Raw genomic sequence first — 19,964 nt, forward strand, 5'->3', positions numbered from 1 at the left:
GGCCCAGGTATCCTGGATGGATATAGATCTCATTCCGTCAGTAGAGGATGCCTGGTTGTTCTTTAAAAGTAATTTCCTCTCAATCTTAAATAAACATGCCCCATTCAAAAAATACAGAACTAAGAACAGATATAGCCCCTGGTTCTCCTCAGACTTGACCAGCACAAAAACATCCTGTGGCGTACTGCATTAGCATCAAATAGCCCCCCGCGATATGCAACTTTTCAGGGAAGTTAGGAACCAATATACACAAGCAGTTAGGAAAGCAAAGGCTAACTTTTTCAAACAGAAATTTGCATCCTGTAGCACTAAGTCCAAAACGTTTTGGGACACTGTAAAGTCCATGGAGAATAAGAGCACCTCCTCCCAGCTGCCCACTGCACTGAGGCTAGGAAACACTATCACCACCGATAAATCTACAATAATCGAGAATTTCAACAAGCATTTTGCTACGGCTGGCCATGCTTTCCACCTGGCTACCACTACCCAGGCCACCAGCTCTGCACCCTCCGCTGCATCTTGCCCATGCCCCCCCGCTTCTCCTTCACACAAATCCAGACAGCTGATGTTCTGAAAGAGCTGCAAAATCTGGACCCCTACAAATCATCTGGGCTAGACAATCTGGACCCTTTCTTTCTAAAACTAGCCGCCGAAATTGTCGCAACCCCTATTACTAGCCTGTTCAACCTCTCTTTCGTAACGTCTGAGATCCCCAGAGATTGGAAAGCTGCCGCAGTCATCCCCCTCTTCAAAGGGGGTGACACTCTAGATCCAAACTGTTACTGACCCATATCCATCCTGCCCTGCCTTTCGAAAGTTTTTGAAAGCCAAGTTAACAAACAGATCACCGACCATTTCGAATCCCACCGTACCTTCTCCGCTATGCAATCCGGTTTCCGAGCTGGTCATGGGTGCACTTCAGCCATGCTCAAGGTCCTAAACGATATTATAACCGCGATCGATAATAGACAGTACTGTGCAGCCGTCTTCATCGACCTGGCCAAGGCTTTCGACTCTGTCAACCACCACATTCTTATTGACAGACTAAATAGCCTTGGTTTCTCAAATGACTGCCTCGCCTGGTTCACCAACTACTTCTCAGATTGAACTCTGTGTGTCAAATCGGAGGGCCTGTTGTCTGGACCTATGGCAGTCTATGGGGGTGCCACAGGGTTAAATTATTGGGCCGACTCTTTTCTCTGTGTATATCAATGATGTCACTCTTGCTGCTGGTGACTCTCAGATCCACCTCTACGCAGACGACACCATTCTGTATACATCTGGCCCTTCATTGGACACTGTGTTAACAAACCTCCAAACGAGCTTCAATGCCATACAACACTCCTTCAGTAGCCTCCAACTGCTCTTAAACACTAGTAAAACTAAATGCATGCTCTTCAACCGAACGCTGCTTGCACCCACCCACCCGACTAGAATCACTACTCTCGACGGGTCTGACCTAGAGTATGTGGACAACTACAAATACCTAGGTGTCTGGTTAGACTGTAAACTCTCCTTCCAGACTCACATTAAGAATATCCAATCCAAAGTTAAATCTAGAATCGGTTTCCTATTTCGCAACAAAGCCTCCTTCACTCATGCTGCCAAACATGCCCTCGTAAAACTGACTATCCTACCGATCCTTGACTTCGTCAATGTCATTTACAAAATAGCATCCAACACTCTACTCAGCAAATTGGATGTAGTCTATCACAGTGCCATCCGTTTTGTCTCCAAAGCCCCATATACTACCCACCACTGTGACCTGTACGCTCTTGTTGGCTGGTCCTCACTACATATTCGTCGCCAAACACACTGGCTCCAGGCCATCTATAAATCACTGCTAGGCAAATCCCCGCCTTATCTTAGCTCATTTGTCACCATAGCAACACCCACCCGTAGTATGCGCTCCAGCAGGTATATCTCACTGGTCATCCCCAAAGCCAACACCTCCTTTGGCCGCCATTCCTTCCAGTTCTCTGCTGCCAATGACTGGAACAAATTGCAAAAATCTCTTAAGCTGGAGACACTTATCTCCCTCACTAACTTTAAGCATCAGTTGTCAGAGCACCTTACCGATCACTGCACCTGTACACAGCCCATCTGATATTAGCCCACCCAACTACCTCATCCCTATATTGTTATTTATTTTGCTCATTTGCACCTCAGTATCTCTATTTGCACATCATCTCTTGCACATCTATCATTCCAGTGTTAATACTAATTGTAATTATTTTGCACTATAGCCTATTTATTGCCTTACCTCCATAACTTGCTACATTTGCACACACTGTATATATATTTTCTGTGGTATTTTTGACTTTATGTTTTGTTTGACCCCATATGTAACTCTGTGTTGTTGTTTTTATCGCACTGCTTTGCTTTATCTTGGCCAGGTCGCAGTTGTAAATGAGAACTTGTTCTCAACTGGCTTACCTGGTTAAATAAAGGTGAAATAAAAATAAATAAAATAAAATATTTGGGAGTTGCCTGTATAAATCTATATATTCAGAGTTGCCTCTGCAATATATACTAGGCCTAGACTACAGTATCAGCACTTCTACCAATGCTGGTAGCCTCACTAACGGTGAATCAGATTTCTTTGTGACTGCTTGCCCCAAATATAACTTTACTCATTCACTTAATAATTAATTGACTGAGAGTCTTGATGCTGTTCCGTCAGAGCTGACTAGACAGATACAATTGAGAACATAACATTAAAGATGGTCACAATGCTTGAACTTGTGTACACGTTGACACAAGGGACCAACACAAGTATCCTTTCAATGTATTATTATTATTACTAGTGACGTGAATGACATTGAAGTCATTAAGTCAGGACCTCAGGGCTGATTGATTGTTGGGGATAGAGGGAGGGGATAGGTTGGCCATCATAAAAGGTCCCACTCTGAGGACACTAGCATCAGGACACCATATATTCTGTCTACACAAAAGCATTTCCACCTCAGCAGCTACATGCATATGGCAACTAATGCCCTTGTAAATTCCTTGACAACTGGGTCGACGACCCCCACTACGGTTAGAAATTTGGCTTCGGTAAACAAGCATTCTCTGCTGTCGAACCGTGGGGCTGACTTCAGAACGGATCTGGGGAGGTTAACGCACTGGTGCAATTCAATTAAAGGATTAATTAAACAGAGCACTACACTTAAATCTATGTCCAAGCAAGTCCAACATACGACAGCACACATACTGCATATTTAGGCACACGTTTGTTATATGATGCACATGCATAGAAAAGCTGTCCATCCTCAGTCAGTTACTAGAAGGTTGGCGTTATTTCTATTAGGCCTAACTTTGAAAATACTGATGGCTTTTGAAATTGCCTAAATGCACAAAAGCAATGGCATACAATTATGTTTTTAGTTATCAATGCAACCTCTGCTTTCTGTGGGGAATGCCTGAAGATAGACACCACATTGATGGGAGTAGCAGTAAAGTTTAATTGATTGATTCGTGAAACATACCATGATGCCACAAGTTCAATGAAAACACCCAACTAGCTCCCACAAGCGTGGCATAACCGGAGAGGAGTATATTTCCTTTTTTTTTTTTTTTTTTTTACAAATTTCTCTCAGGTGGCCATACTTGTATACAACCACAATACGGAGATGAATACACTGATAACTATGACCATGTCACCATCAGGCCTTCCCGTCATTGTAAAGTGGAGTTTTGGGAGCTTTACCACCCAAAACTGAGTCATTAAAGTAAAGATGAATTCATTTTGAATGTTATATGGTTTTTGTGCATCTCTGAGCAATGTTCTATCAATTCTCAGGGTTATTTCATGTTTTATTGTGTATTTGAGCTATTGCCATTCAAGCAGGCAGAAATACACTACATGACCAAAAGTATGTGGACACCTGCCCCCAAAATCATGGGCATTAATATGGAGTTGGTCCCCCCTTTACTGCTATAACAGCCTCCACTCTTCTGGGAAGGCTTTCCACTAGATGTCGGAACATTGCTGCGGGGACTTGCTTCCATTCAGCCACAAGAGCATTAGTGAGGTCGGGCACTGATGTTGAGCGATTAGGCCTGGCTTGCAGTCGGTGTTAGAATTGTTCGATGGGGTCAGGGCTCTGTGAAGGCCAGTCAGGTTCTTCCACACCGATCTCAACAAACCATTTCTGTATTGACCTCGCTTTGACCAAACTGTTGCCACAAAGTTGGAAGCACAGAATCGACTAGAATGTCATTGTATGCTGTAGTGTTAAGATTTCCCTTCACTGGAACTAAGGGGCCTAGCACGAACCATGAAAAATGATTTCTCCTCCACCAAACTTTACAGTTGGCACTATGCATTGGGGCAGGTAGCGTTCCCCTGGCATTCCGCCAAACCCAGATTCGTCCATCGGACTGCCAGATGGTAAAGCGTGATTCATCACTCCAGAGAACGCGTTTCCACTGCTCCAGAGTCCAATGGAAATTCATTTCATGAAGCTCCCGACAAGCAGTTATTGTGCTGACGTTGCTTCCAGAGGCAGTTTGGAACTCGGTAGTGAGTGTTGCAACCGAGGACAGATGATTTTTAGGTGCTACGCGCTTCAGCACTCGGCGGCCCCGTTCTGTGAGCTTGTGTGGCCTACCACTTCGCGGCTGAGCCGTTGTTGCTCCTAGATATTTCACCTTCACAATAACAGCACTTACAGTTGACCGGGGCAGCTCTAGCAGGGCAGAAATTTGACAAACATACTTGTTGGAAAGGTGGCATCCTATGACGATGCCACGTTGAAAGTCACTGAGCTCTTCAGTAAGGCCATTCTACTGCCAATGTTTGTCTATGGAGATTGCATGGCTGTGTGCTCAATTTTATACACCCGTCAGCATACTTTTGTATGTATAGTGTACATCTGGTATGACGAGTTTCATACCGGTTGTATTTCTGCCTGCTTGAACAACAAATAGTTAAAATACACAAGAAAACATTAAATAACTCTGGGAATCAATATAACGTCGCTCAGAGAAGCACAAAAACTACATAATATTCTAAATAAATTAATCTTTCCTTTAAAAGAAACGGAGCTGTGGGAGTGTCCGTAACCCTTCACCTGCCCTCTAGGACCTAAATTCTCAGGCATCCCTCCGCTCAGCAGCCTGGTAGGCCCACCCTTGGCCTCCCCCGCCTTGCAGCAGCATCCCGGAGCATGAGTTGAGTCAAACAGGTTCCACAGGATAGCGCCCGTGCTGGCAGATTTACTCCAAATGCCACGGCGTGAAGACAGTCATTAAGAGAGGATTAGGGGAAAACAGTCAAAGCTCATGGTAACAGCCAGACCTGTCTGACATAGACAGACAACACAACTCAACCCCCTTTTACATCCAAATATACATCAACAAAGGTATAGTTTGTGCTTGTGACATTTGCCCAAATAGCTTTCCCATATAAGAAAAAATAAGGGAACAAAAAAAAAACGGGTCAAGCTTGCCCAAAGCCAAAAGCATGACTTTGTTTAAAAAGCAAAATACACTCCTTTGATTGCATTAATATATTTACCCCTACCCCGCTCTCTCGCCCTGATTCCAAAAAGAGAGGAACATGTGTGTGAAGAGTCACATGACTGCCAGTCAGTCCTTTTTACTCCAGCGACTTACTGTGTCTCTTTGTCTGTCATATAAAAACTCACTCCCTGCCTGCCTTCCTGTCAGAGACTCTGAATTCTGGTTTGGTCACATTTCCCTCCGGGCAGTCAAATCTATCAGGCAGAATGTAAATAGAAAGCAAGGGGCCTTTATTCTAAGAAGCAGAGCCCTGAGGTTCCCCATGCAAAGTGCTGTTTTAGGTTGACAGGACTCCATAGCATAGCAGTGGAACGACCGACGACATAGGAGTAGAGGGGTCACTAACAGTCCTGTCGCCACTCACTTTGACTATTCAAAACATAGTGGCCCACAGCCGTGCAGTCATCCCTGATAAGCCGCGGCCATACAGCATGGACCTTCATTCAAACTAGCTGGTGAGCGGGACAGTTAACACAACAGCCTGGTGTATGGCTAAACGAAACTACGTGGCTTAGATTTACCTGGGGTTATCCCACACATTGGGAGCACTAGCAATTCAAATGGAATAGGAAACGTATTGACAAAGGACATGTTTGTCTTCAGGCAAAACACAGGACAGAAATGCAGATTACGTAGCCGACAGTTAACATGATATAACACAAGGTAGTAGTCACACTAGTCAATCTAGTAAATCTGTCAGCTTTCAGTCACTGGACATTCCATAAATCAGCTGTAAGAACAACCACAGACACCTAGGATGCCCAGTATAACCAGGGTGTGCTTCTCTCAGGGCACACCCCACAGAACTGGCCTTGTCATACAGCAGAGAGAAAGAAAAAAAGAGGAGAAAGAGAGCGAGAACGAGCGAGCGATTGGTTGAAGAGTGAAGAACCTCCCGACAGTTTTTTCTTTCTTTCTCTAGTCAGGAACAGAAAGAAAAACTAACTCCGCGCAGGTGTTTCTTTCACGCCTGCTACGTTAGGTTGGCCGTGTTGTGACCCTTCTGAGAATAGCAGGAGGAGGGAGGAGAGGGATTGAGGGAGTGAGTGCAAAAGAGTGGGTGGTACTTGAGAGAGATACTCGACTGCATAGAATCTCAGAATCATTAGCACCGGTGGAAACTGATCAGATTTGTCTACAGGACAGACGGCTAACCTTTGAACCCTAAAGTAAAGACGGGCAGTCAACCTGCACTGCAGGTGGGGTTGAGGAGGGGGTAGGGCCACAAGCAAGGAAAAGGATTTGTCTGGGAAATCTATTGGGATGACATGGTTCCGGCTGTATGGCCGATGAAGCAAGTGAGACCAATATTAGCAGTCAAACAGCTGCTGCCTGTCCTGGGTGATCTTGTACGACTGTGCTAAAATGATGGAGTGAGGAACATGGAGGACAGAAAGACACAGCAGGAGAGAATAGTCTAGTTTGACAGGAAACGTCTGCTCATGAGCGGCGTTCCGCCTACCGAGGGATGTTAATGTCTGTTAAGGGTTTCTCAACCCCAAGTACTGGGATGCTAAGTTAAAGGTCCAATACAGACATTTTTATCTTCAAATCAAAATATTTCTGGGTAACAATTAAGTACTTTGTGATTGTTTTCAATTCAAATGGTCAAAAAGAAACAAAAATAGCTTCTTAGCAAAGAGCAATTTCTCAAGCAAGATTTTTGCTAGGACTGTCTGGGAGTGGTCTGAGTGGGGTGGGGAAAACAGAAAACTGGCTGTTATTGACAGAGGTTTGGAACGCTCTTTCTTATTGGTCTATTAACTAATTTATGTCACCAGGCAGGCCAAAACTCCATCCCACTACAACAGGCTGAAATTGAAGGCCGTCTTTTCAAACACAGCTTACACTAAAAGGGCATTATCATTTTCACAATATTATTCCAACCTCAGTGTGGAAATATATATAAAACACAGGAGGGAAAAAAAACTGCACTGCACTGGGCCCTTAAATATTGCCCCAGTAAGAACATATTCTTAAAGGTAGACTCAGCTAAATGACATTGCCACGAGCAGCACAGCAGATATTGAGACGAGCGAGATGCAAGACTTTACTCTCACATAGTCACAGAGTATCTGAACATGTGCACGGGTTCGCTTCACACTGTTACAGCATGGGAACCACGGGACCAAAACAGTGGAGAAGTTGAGCATCACGCGTCAATGCTCTTAGTTGTTGCGGAAATTGACCCACTATGCTGTTTACTTTCTGCATATACAGCAAATTATACCAATATTTGTATGTTTTTTCTTTTAATTTGATCAGTGTCATTGTTATTAAACGTAAAGAACACAAATGCTATGACAACTCGCAATATAGCTATATATCCTAATTCAACACCTCTATGGTAAAATGAAGGGTGTAGGTAAGTAAGAAACCAACAATTCACTGACAGATGATCCCATCTAGTCTGGCTGTGGCAGCCACAGTCATAACAACAGGGCAGGCATGTTATTGTAATAGTAAGAAATTCCATATGGCTAAAAGCAGGATCATAGGAAAATCAGCACTATCACTGACCAAACCCCATAATCCTAAAAGCTGAAATCCAAAAACTCTAAGATGTTAATCCCATTCATACCCTGCGCTCACAGAGAAATCCAGTGGGATGAAAATCTGTATAAAACAAAACAAATATCCCCCCTGGTTCACAAAGGAAAGATAATTCAGCTCATCCCCTGATAGTGATGCTCATCCCAGTGTAATCTCTCAGGTGCACAAGTTAGGCCAGGGGGCCAAATGCCGCTCAGACACATTCTGATTTTGCTTCTGGGACTTGATTGTCAAGGCGAACAGTGTGTATGACAGTCATCTGAAGTGTCAACTCTGCTAGTCTGAGAGACACTGACTGAAGTCTCCATGTAAGGCACTATATGTATAAATGTGCTCCCTGTTCACCCTCCTGGACATTGTGAGAAATGTGTTACAGAGTGGCCCAGTTCCTGCCAGACGTCAACACAAGGCAGCAGATCGTGTAAGGTTACAGCAGGGTCGCAGTCGCATAAAATGAAGTGCACATTGACATGAGTGAAAGTATTTTTTGGCAACAACTTACTTGAGACTGACACTGAATAGGGGGTCGTAGTGTGTAAATGTGTGCAAAGCACCTTCTCATGTTCTACTGCCGGTGTGTGGGGTTGTGAGTGGTGTGGTGTTCTGACCTGTAAGCAAGTAATGGAATGAGAGCTATGACATGAGAGAGCCTGGAGGCCTGAATACTGTAGTCACTGATTAGACTCAATCACACTTGCATGATGAGAGAAACCACAGTGGAGCTCAGATTCCTGTGAGTAAGACTGAGAAATTAGGTGACGACTATTCCAGGACTGCAGGAAAGTCACTCACTCTCATGGCACAGCCATAAAAGTGAATACATACTTCAATCTGCTCGATGGCCAGTACTGTGTAGAGGTGTAGACAGGTTGGGAGGATTCACAAATATATGTTCAAGTGCATCAAAACAAATGAAAACCGTATCCACGTTCAGCAAATAATATCCTACAACTTTGAGAGACAGGCACTCCTAACTGCTAAAAATAGGTTTAGTTATGGAGTGGGCCAATGCCTCTATTGAAAGTAATAGGATATTTTACAAATCAGTGTCCACAAATCCTTACAATGCCCTTTTCATCCATGATGAGTGCCAACACTACTTGTTTTGCTCCAAGTCACATGAAGTTCTTTAAGTCAAAAAATACATGAAGGGTAGCCTATAATCAAAATGTGACAAGTACACAGAAACAGCAAGTATTATCGTTTCATTTGGATTACATTTTTATCAAATGCAAGATAAAATATTGTTCCTGAACAACAAGTTGGCTAATCAGTACAAAAACCTATTAATCTTTATATCTTAAATTGTTACCTTGATACATACCCTCGAATGTGAGCTGCCATATACTCGTACTACGTTAATACTGTACATCAAAATGAAACATACAGTTGTATTGGAATAATACGGATTTAAAAACAATGTTCAAACTTGAAATAAATCTCATTCATATGAAGAACTACCAAATCGCCAGTGCTTTTGTGTACTAAGCAAAATAACATTTTAATACATATTTGTACATGTAGACAGAAGATTCCTGAATTTAGCTGCTCACTTGCTAATATCCACCAATGTTGTCCCACACCCGTCCACCAATGTTGTCCCATATCTCACTCTATAAACACCGGTTTCAATTTTATATAATTTTAATCATTTATACATAATTCAGAAACTCGTATATTTAATATTTACTAACAAGTCTATTTATTAACTAAAATGATCGATATCTATTATGGTACCCCTGAATCCAGTCGATGCTGGGCTGCTGTCTTTCAGTCCGAAAAAAGGCTTTGAACGCCATCTTGTACATTGCAGCTGCTTGGGCCCTGAATACAGGAACCCATTCATTCAAGGAGGGACGCGGACTAGCAAGATAAATTCATCTTTGTGAACCAGCAATTACAAATAGCCCTTTTGAAAGACGGAACATGTTTAACGTGACAAAGATATTACGGAACATCAAATAACTATATGGGAAAACCGAACCTACAGACTCCATTTATTGTCTCCTGTTGTAACAAATCTGCTAGTTATTTCAACCCGCGTTCGACAATGGCAACATTGTTGCTACTCGTTCTCAACATTCTGTGACAGAATGTCTGGTTCGATAGAACTGAAAGCACCGTTCGCGCGTTTAAATTGTTTGCCGCTTGTAATGTTGACATAAAAATTCCCCTCCCGTCACTTTCTTTTCAGTTCTAGCTAGAAACTAACAGGATTAGCTGCTTCCTCGTTACCCATTTCCTCAAATCTACTCCATGAAAGACCATTCACACTGGAGCGGCCAGAGAGGTATGGCTATTAGGTGTAACCACTTGTACAGTAAAACCTATGGCCAGGTTGAACAGATTGTAGAAATCCAATTAACGTTAATTTACTTTCTCTGTATATCATTACATTCAGAGGTTCAAATTAAGGCCAATCAAATGCTGCCGGCCCGTACACTAATAAAGTAGCAAGCTGGCTAAACATACTACTTAGCAATATAGGTGGCTGGTTTATGCAATAGCTCTTCATACATTATACATTTACGTCATTTAGCAGACGCTCTTATCTAGAGCGACTTACACTTAGTGAGTGCACACATTTTTCATACTATAGACACGGGATTGTTGCTGCTTTTAGTTGTATATTAAGGCCATAATCCAGTACCACCATAGTTGTCATGCCAGATATGATTTAGCTAGCTAACTGTAACGCGAGCTAATTTAGTGGTTGGCTGACATAATGGCTTTTCAGCGAATGACAACCTAAACAGATTGCTAGCAAACTAGGCGATAATGTTAGGCTGGACACATTCGAAACCGAATGTCCTAACAGCAGCTAGCTCCATCTTGGTTGGCAACTGTTGGCAGGCTCACACGCCCAATCGGAAACATGTCCAAGCGTCTTGCTAACTGCAAACGTAGGCTGTAGAATGGCTTTCTATACCGTCTCCGTCTGTGGTATGGACTACGAAATAGTGGGGGGTGGTGCACTGGTAGCTAATTAGCTAGCTGTTGGCTCCAGTGATGTTGAAGTAGTCTCCCTCTATTACCACCTAACGTTACTTGCTACAGTTGTATTATAAACAAATCCTCTATGGATTATATTACCACTTAATCCTTGGTAAAATACAAAATTAGATGCATTAAGACGTTATGCATCACCATCTATGACATTTGGTAGAATTTAGTTAACTAAATTAGTATTTTAGATGGTTGGCTGTAGCTAATTTGATAACTACCTAGCTAGTCATCTAGGAATGTCAACCAACGTCGAACACATTCATCTTTATTTACAAAATCCAATTAGACTGAATCTGTTAGATGCGTGACATACAGTGTAACTCAAATTCAGACGTTGACAGTTTTAACTAGCTTTAACTTGTGATCTTACGAATACAAGCTAACTTCCACTAGCTTTGAGGTTTACATTTAGCTGCCAGGTAGCCCACTCACTGGTATTGCAAAACCTAAGCCACGGCAAATCGCACAAACCGCACCAGATAAAACAAAAAACTTTGCATAAAAGTTATATACTGTGACTACCTACGACCACAACTCAAATGAGTACAACATCTAATAATTTAAAGTGAATGTATTGTGTATTACCAACTAGCTACCTACCCCCACCTAGTTAGCTTCAACCAGCGAGTCACTCAACCCAATTTAACCCCTTCCGCCTGTCTTCCTAGCTAGCCATCTCAGACAATGTTAGTTACAGAAGTACAGTAGTAAGCTACGTCTTTAGATAAATACGTTGCCATTAATGCGTCCCAATTCATAACTAACTTACCTGTTTTCAGTCGAGGGTATCCGTTGTTTATATCGCATTGACCATAAACAGCGAAGATCTACTCCTCTCCACCTAGCTAGCACACAGACTAGAGCTAGCAAGCTATCGAGGAGTGGCACTCCCCGAACAGAGAATTTCGATCCGCCAAGAGGATACACACCGGCACAAAGATGAGGAAATGTTCACCCTACTAAACCAACGCGTTGTGGAAAAACAATGCGTTTGAGAGTCTAGGGATGCTCTTCTAATTCACAACAGTCTCGTTCCAATCTTCTAACTATCCTTCTTGCCTTTCCCACCGTCGTTCCCCAATCACCAGTATCTCAAACGCTTTCCCCGGCCATCAAACAGCAGAGATGGGCGCGGTAACCCTGCTCTCAGCTCTGGGAAACCCCACGTTACGGCTGCGTCATAACGCACGGCAAAGGGTCGTTGTCGATTAAAAAAATATGAAAAATTGGTGGATTTGCTACAGAATTCATGTAACCTAATACTAGAAAACTAGCCCGCTTCAAAATATTGTATTTTCATATTTTTGTTTGTACTCCCTTGAAAATCCATTCCTGAACCTTATAGCATTTTTGTGATAAAACAAACATACAAGATAGGCTTCTACTAGACAACCACCAGTATACTCTAGTGTAAAGTAATAGGGTACTGCTAGGCAATTTGGATAATTTAGGGAACTAGTCAATAAATGCTCTGGCTGGACAACAAATTGTGTTGTAATGATTTGGTTGTATTCTGATTTCAGCTATATAGTTGTTGTGCATACAGAGCTCTCCCTTGCCCTCCATTTGGCAAATCTGACCATAACTCTATTCTCCTGATTCCTACTTACACGCAAAAACGAAAACAGGAAGTACCAGTGACACGCTCAATACAGAAGTGGTCCGATGAAGCGGATGCTAAGATACAGGACTGTTTCGCTAGCACAGACTGGAATATGTTCTGTGATTCATCTGATGACATTGAGGAATTTACCACATCAGTCACCAGCTTCATTACCAAGTGCATCGACAACATCATCCCCACAGTGACCGTACGTACATATCCCAACCAGAAGCCATGGATTACAGGCAACATCCGCACTGAGCTAAAGCTGCCGCTTTCAAGGAGCGGGACATCAATCCAGACGCTTATAAGAAATCCTGCTACGCCCCCCGACAAACCATCAAACAGGCAAAGCGTCAATACAGGACCAAGAACGAATCCTACTACACCAACTCAGGCACTCCTCTGATGTGGCACGGCTTGAAAACTATCATGGATTACAAAGGGAAACACAGGCGCGAGCTGTCCAGTGATGCAAGCCTACCAGACGAGCTAAATACCTTCTATGCTCGCTTCGAGGCAAGCAACACTGAACCATGCACGAGAGCACCAGCTGTTCCAGACGACTATGTGATCTCGCTCTCCATAGCCGATGTGAGTATGACCTTTAAACAGGTTAACATTCACAAGGCCGCAGGGTCAGACGGATTACCAGGACGCGTACTCAGAGCATGCGCTGACCAGCTGGCAAGTGTCTTCACTGACATTTTCAACCTCTCCCTGACCCAGTCTGTAATACCTACATGTTTCAAGCAGACCACCATAGTCCCTGTGCCCAAGAATGCCAAGGTAACCTGTCTAAATGACTATCGCCCGTAGCACTCACATCTGTAGCCATGAAATGCTTGGAAAGGCTGGTCATGGCTCACATCAACACCATCATTCCAGCACCCTGGACCCACTCCAATTCGCATAACACCCCAACTGATTCACAGATGACATAATCTCTATTTCTCCCCACACTGCAATTTTCCACCTGGACAAAAGGAACACCTACGTGAGAATGCTGTTCATTGACTACAGCTCAGCGTTCAACACCGCCACGTTGAGTGAGAAAGTTATAGAGGCATAAATATCATACCCCTCAAAAAATGCTAACCTTGCCTGTAATGGTGAGAGGTTGTGGTCCTCTGTAGCTCAGCTGGTAGAGCACGGCGCTTGTAACGCCAAGGTAGTGGGTTCAATCCTCGGGACCACCCATACACAAAAATGTATGCACGCATGACTGTAAGTCGCTTTGGATAAAAGCGTCTGCTAAATGGCATATTATTATTATTATTATTATTATTATTATTATTATTATTATTATTATTAGGTTAGCATGTCTTGGGGGTATGATATTTGTGCCTCTAACTTTCTCACTCGTCATTCACAATTCATTCAGGATTATCCGTAATCATGGCAGCATCCACATTAATGTAGAAGTGTTTAGAAACATTCTTATTTACAATAAAAGTGAATCCAAAATGACAATACATTATTTACCATTCATTTCTAGTGGACACAAAATAATCTGAAACACAACCAAAACAAACAGCTGGATGTAGTCATTGCGTGCTACTTTAATACACATATACGTGAATTTGTCCCAATACTTTTGGTCCCCTAATGGGGAGACTATGTACAAGAAGTGCTGTAATTTCTTAACGGTTCACCCTATATGGATGAGAATACCCTAAAATTAAAGCTGACAGTCTGCACTTTAACCACATAGTCATTGTATCATCCAAAGTGCTGGAGTACTGGGCCAAAACAACAAAAAATGTGTCACTGTCCCAATACTTTTGGAGCTCATTGTATTACCTCAATTACCTCAACTACCTCGTACCCCTGCACATTGACTCGGTACCGGTACTGCTTGTATATAGCCTCGTTATTGTTATTTTATTGTGTTACTATTTCCTTTAGTTTTGTTCTCATTTGCTAATAGTTATTTATTTTCTTACTTTTTAACTCTGCATTGTTGGTAAAGGGCTCGTAAGTAAGCATTTCACGGTAGAGTCTACACCTGGCGCATGTGACAAATACAATTTTATTTGTGTTGGGTCAGACTCGGATAGCTGTTATTTGATAGGGCATAGATTAGTGGAGGCTCACCACCTCCACATTTGTTATCCAAAGTAGGTCTACAGGTGATGGTCATCATAACCTAGGCAAATTCATATGTTCACGGTTCACGATAAACACACAAAAGTCGTCTAAAATTACCTTGTCAACTTTAATAGAGAAAACAGAAGTACCAGTGAAAACAAAAATTGTCAGGGGACCTAGCTATCCCAGCTCTGTCTGTAGGGGAAAATATCAGTCTACACAGAGACAGCAGATCATTATCACCAGCAGGCAGCAGCTAGTGTTTGTGTGATAGCGCTCAGAGGAAGGGCTGATGCTCAGTGGGTTAAGATGTTACTTAGAGACCTGGAACACAATATCCCCTCGTCCATTACCCAGGGGAGAGAGAGCCTCTGCCCTCCCACAGTGTGACCCTCTGGCGGGGAGACAGGAGCATCAACAAATCCATCTCCAGGAGCTCAAGTTCATTAAGATCAACAATACTTCTGTATAACCAGGTGTCGTCTACTACCCTACCCAGTCTCTGGGGTTGGTCTGCTGTGCATTGCAGACAGGAGAATTTAATTAGCAAATGCTTCATTCTAGTAAATCATAAAATAACATTTTGCTAGTAGCTCGAGACAGAGCAATGCTAATCATGTAAAGCTATACTAATTATGTTCTGAGAATATAAAATGCATCCTACCCATGCATCAGAATTCTCTAGAGTCCTGTTACAGGTGAGGATTGTGTGTGTGCGCATGTGTGTGTGTGTTACATTGGCAGGCACAGACAGTCCTTCTACCAGGTCAAATCAAACGTTATTTGTCACATGCGCCGAATACATCAGGTGTAGACTTTACTGTGAAATGCTTACTTATGAGCCCTTTCCCAACAATGCAGAGCTGAAAAGTAATACAAATTTGCACAAAATAAAAAAGTAAATAGTAACACAATAAAATAACAATAACGAGACTATACAGTATACAAGGAGTACCGGTACCGAGTCAATGTGCAGTGCAGGGGTACGAGGTAGTTGAGGTAATTGAGGTAATATGGACATGTAGGTAGGGGGAAAAGTGAATAGGCAATAAGGATAGATAATATACAGAGTAGCAGCAGTGTATGTGAAAGTGTGTCTATGTGTGAGTGAATATGCATGTGTGTTTTGTGTGTGTACGTGTGTGTTGCAGTGTGACTGTAGTATGTGTGAGTGTGTGGGTAGAGCCCAGTGAGTGTGCATAAAGCCTGTGCAAGAAAGTCAGTAAAATAAAAAATTGTGGGGGCCAATGCAAATAGTCAGGGTAGCTATTTGATTAACTGTTCAGCAGTCTTATGGCTTGGGGGTAGAAGCTGTTCAGGAGCCTTTTGGTCCCAGACTTGGCGCTCCGGTGCCGCTTGCCGTGCGATAGGAGGGGACTAAGCACGCATCCCTGAGGGGCCCCCGTGCTGAGGGTCAGCGTGGCGGATGTGTTGTTGCCTACCCTCGCCAGCTGGGGGCTGCCCATCAGGAAGTCCAGGATCCAGTTACAGAGGGAGGTGTTCAGTCCCAGGGTTCTTAGCTTAGTGATGAGCTTGGAGGGCACTATAGGCTGAACGTTTAGCGCTGTAGTCAATGAACAGCATTCTCATATAAGTGTTCCTTATGTCCAGGTGGGGCAGTGTGGATTGTGTCATCTGTGGATCTGTTGGGGCGATATGCGAATTGGAGGGGGTCCTGGGTGTCTGGGATGATGGTGTTAATGTGAGCCATGACCATTATTTCAAAGAATTTCATGGCTACAGATGTGAGTGCTACGGGATAGTCATTTAGACAGGTTACCTTGGCGTTCTTGGGCACAGGGACTATGGTGGTCTGCTTGAAACATGTAGGTATTACAGACTGGGTCAGGGAGAGATTGAAAATGTCAGTGAAGACACTTGCCAGCTGGTCAGCGCATGCTCTGAGTATGCATCCTGGTAATCCGTCTGAATATTAACCTGTTTAAAGGTCTTACTCACATCGGCTACGTAGAGTGTGATTACAAAGCCGTCCGGAACAGCTAGTACTCTCATGCATGGTTCTGTGTTGATAGCCTCGAAGCGAGAATAGAAAGCATTTAGCTCGTCTGGTAGGCTCGCGTCACTGGGCAGCTCGAGGCTGGGTTTCCGTTTGTAATCCGTGATAATTTGCAAGCCCTGCCACATCCGACGAGGGTCAGAGCCGGTGTAGTAGGATTCAATCTTAGTCCTGTATTGACGCTTTGCCTGTTTGATGGTTCGTCGGAGGGCATAGCGGGATTTCTTATAAGCGTCCGGATTAGTGTCCTGCTCCTTGAAAGTGGCAGCTCTAGCCTTTAGCTCAGTGCGGATATTGCCTGTAATCCATGGCTTCTGGTTGGGATATGTACGCATGATTACTGTGGGGATGATGTTTTCGATGCACTTATTAATTAAGACGGTGACTGATGTGGTAAACTCCTCAATGCCATCAGATGAATCCTGGAACATATTCCAGTCTGTGCTAGCGAAACCGTCGTGTAGCTTAGCATCACCTTCATCAGACCACTTCCGTACTGTGCATCACTGGTACTTCTTGTTTGAGTGTTTGCTTGTAAGCAGGAATCAGGAGGATAGAGTTAAGGTCAGATTTGCCAAATGGAGGGTGAGTAGGAGCTTTGTGTGTGGAGTAAAGGTAATCAAGAGTTTTTTCGCCTAGTTTCACAGGTGACATACTGCTAGAAATTAGGTAAGACAGATTTAAGTTTTCCTGCATTAAACTCCCCAGCCACTAGGAGCGCCGACTCTGGGTAAATATTTTCTTGTTTGCTTATGGCCCTATACAGATTGTTGAGTGTGGTCTTAGCGCCAGCATCGGTTTGTGGTGGTAAATAGACAGCTACGAGTAATATAGATGAAAACTCTCTTGGTAAATAATATGGTCTACAGCTCATGAGGTATTCTAACTCTTAATATGAGAGATCGCACACCAGCTGTTGTTCTGTTGTCTAGAAGCTCTTTTCGGTGATAGGAAACAACGGCGGAAACATTATGTACAAAAAAGTTACAATCCGCACAAAAAAACACACAAAATTCCCTATCTATCTATCACCTGACTTTACACATCTTTGCAATTTCCTCACTTTTGAGGCCTGAAAGCACAATGACAATACACAGCTCTGTGCTCCCAGAGATGACATCTGCACACTGATCTCTCTACTATCATAGGGGCCACTAGTGGTATTTACGGACATTTTCAATCTCTCCCTATACCAGTCTGTTGTCCCCATTTGCTTCAAAATGTCCACCATTGTTCCTGTACCCAAGAAAGCGAAGGTAACTGAACTAAATGAGTATCGACCCGTAGCATGCTCTTCTGTCATCATTAAGTGGTTTGAGAGGCTAGTTAAGGATCATATCACCTCCACCTTACCCAACACCCTAGATCCACTACAATTTGCATACCGCCCCAACAGATCCACGGACCACGCAATCGCCATTGCATTGCACACTGTCCTATCCCACCTGGAGAAGAGAAATACCTATGTTAGAATGCTGTTCATCGACTACAGCTCAACCTTCAACACCATAGTGCCCTCCAAGCTCATCACTAAGCTCAGGGCCCTGGGTCAGGACCCATCCCTGTGCAACTGGGTCCTAGACTTCCTGACCTCAAGTGATGGAGGTAGGCAACAACACCTCCACCACGCTGATCCTCAACACGGGGGCCCCACAGGGGTGTGTGCTCAGCCCCCTCCTGTACTCCCTGTTTACCCATGACTGCGTGGCCACGCACGTCTCCAACTCAATCATCAAGTTTTCTGACGACAACAGTGGTAGGCCTGATTACCAACAACGACAAGACAGCCTACAGAGAGGAAGTGAGAGCCCTGACGGAGTGGTGCCAGAAAAATAACCTCTCCCTTAACGTCAACAAAACTAAGCTGATCATGGCCTATAGGAGACAGCAGAGAGAGCACGCCCCCATCTAGAGACAGGACCGCAGTGGAGAAGGTCAAAAGCTTCAAGTTCGTCAGCGTGCACATCACTGAGGACCTGAAATGGTCCCATCACACCGAAAGCGTGGTGAACAAGGCACAACAGTGCCAGGAGGCTGAAGAAATTTGGCTTGGCCCCTAAGACCCTCATGAACTTCTACAGATGCACCATCGAGAGCATCCTGTCGAGCTGTATTACCGTATGGTATGGCAATTGCACCGCCCGCAACCGCAGCGCTCTCCAGAGTGAGGTGCGGTCAGCTCAACGTATCATCGGGGGCACACTGCCTGCCCTCCAGGACATCTACAGCACCCGGTGTCACAGGAAGGCCTTAGCCACCCGAGCCACGGCCTGTTCTCTCCGCTACCATCTACAAGGCAGAGACAGTACAAGTGCATCAAAGCTGGGACCGAGAGACTGAATAACAGCTTCTATCTCCAGGCCATCAGACTGATAAACAATCACGACTAGCCAGCCTCCACCCAGTACCCTGCCCTAAAGCTCAGACACTGTCAATAGCTGGCTACCTCCCGGTACTCTACCCTGCACCTTAGAGACTGCTGCCACATGTACATAGAGTCACTGGACAAGGGTCACTTTTATAATGTTTACATACTGTTTTACCCCACTTTATAATTTATGTATGTATATACTGTATTCTAGTCATGGCCTATACTATATAACTAATGCTATACACACCTTTTCTATTCACATACTGTCCATACACACCATTCACATACATATATATTTATGTACTGTGTATTTAAAGACTGTATTCTCAACATAGCTCATGCTAATATTTCTACTACTGTACATTGCATTTTAGTTACACTGTTTATACACACTGCATATGTATTTATATACAGGATTTTTGACATAGCTCACTGTAATATACTGCTGTACATATCATTCTTAGTATATCTTGTGTAAATTCATCTGGTGTATATACATGTAGATTGCATTTGGAATACTGTTACAGTGCTATTTGGGTTGTTAATTGGATTCGTTCCAACATTTCTTGATTGTTGTTGATTATTTATTGGTTATTTTTTGGGGGGTACTTGTTTGACATTAAATTGCATTGTTAGGAGCAAATAACATAAGCATTTCGCTGCACCAACCCTGTTCCTGGAGAGCTACCTTCCTGTAGGTTTTTCACTCCAACCCTACTCCACCTCATACTAGTAATTAGTTGGTTGATAAGCTGAACTAGGTTAGTTACAACTGGGGTTGGAGTGAAAACCTACAG

The 19,964-nt window shown here is 43.5% G+C and overlaps 1 protein-coding gene across 1 annotated transcript in view; it reads right to left on the reverse strand.

Moving 5' to 3' along the window:
• Nucleotides 1-12,243, reverse strand: part of LOC311149757 (guanine nucleotide-binding protein G(I)/G(S)/G(T) subunit beta-1) — an 81,831-nt gene extending 69,588 nt beyond the window's left edge. The window contains exon 1 of the mRNA XM_084186976.1: nucleotides 11,855-12,243. The gene's annotated coding sequence lies outside the window, so the exon portion shown is untranslated. The remainder of the gene's footprint in view (nucleotides 1-11,854) is intronic.
• Between the last annotated feature and the right edge of the window lie 7,721 nt (nucleotides 12,244-19,964).

Source organism: Coregonus lavaretus (genome assembly GCF_964263955.1).
Source record: "Coregonus lavaretus genome assembly, chromosome: 22".
Classification (NCBI taxonomy): Eukaryota; Metazoa; Chordata; class Actinopteri; order Salmoniformes; family Salmonidae; genus Coregonus; species Coregonus lavaretus.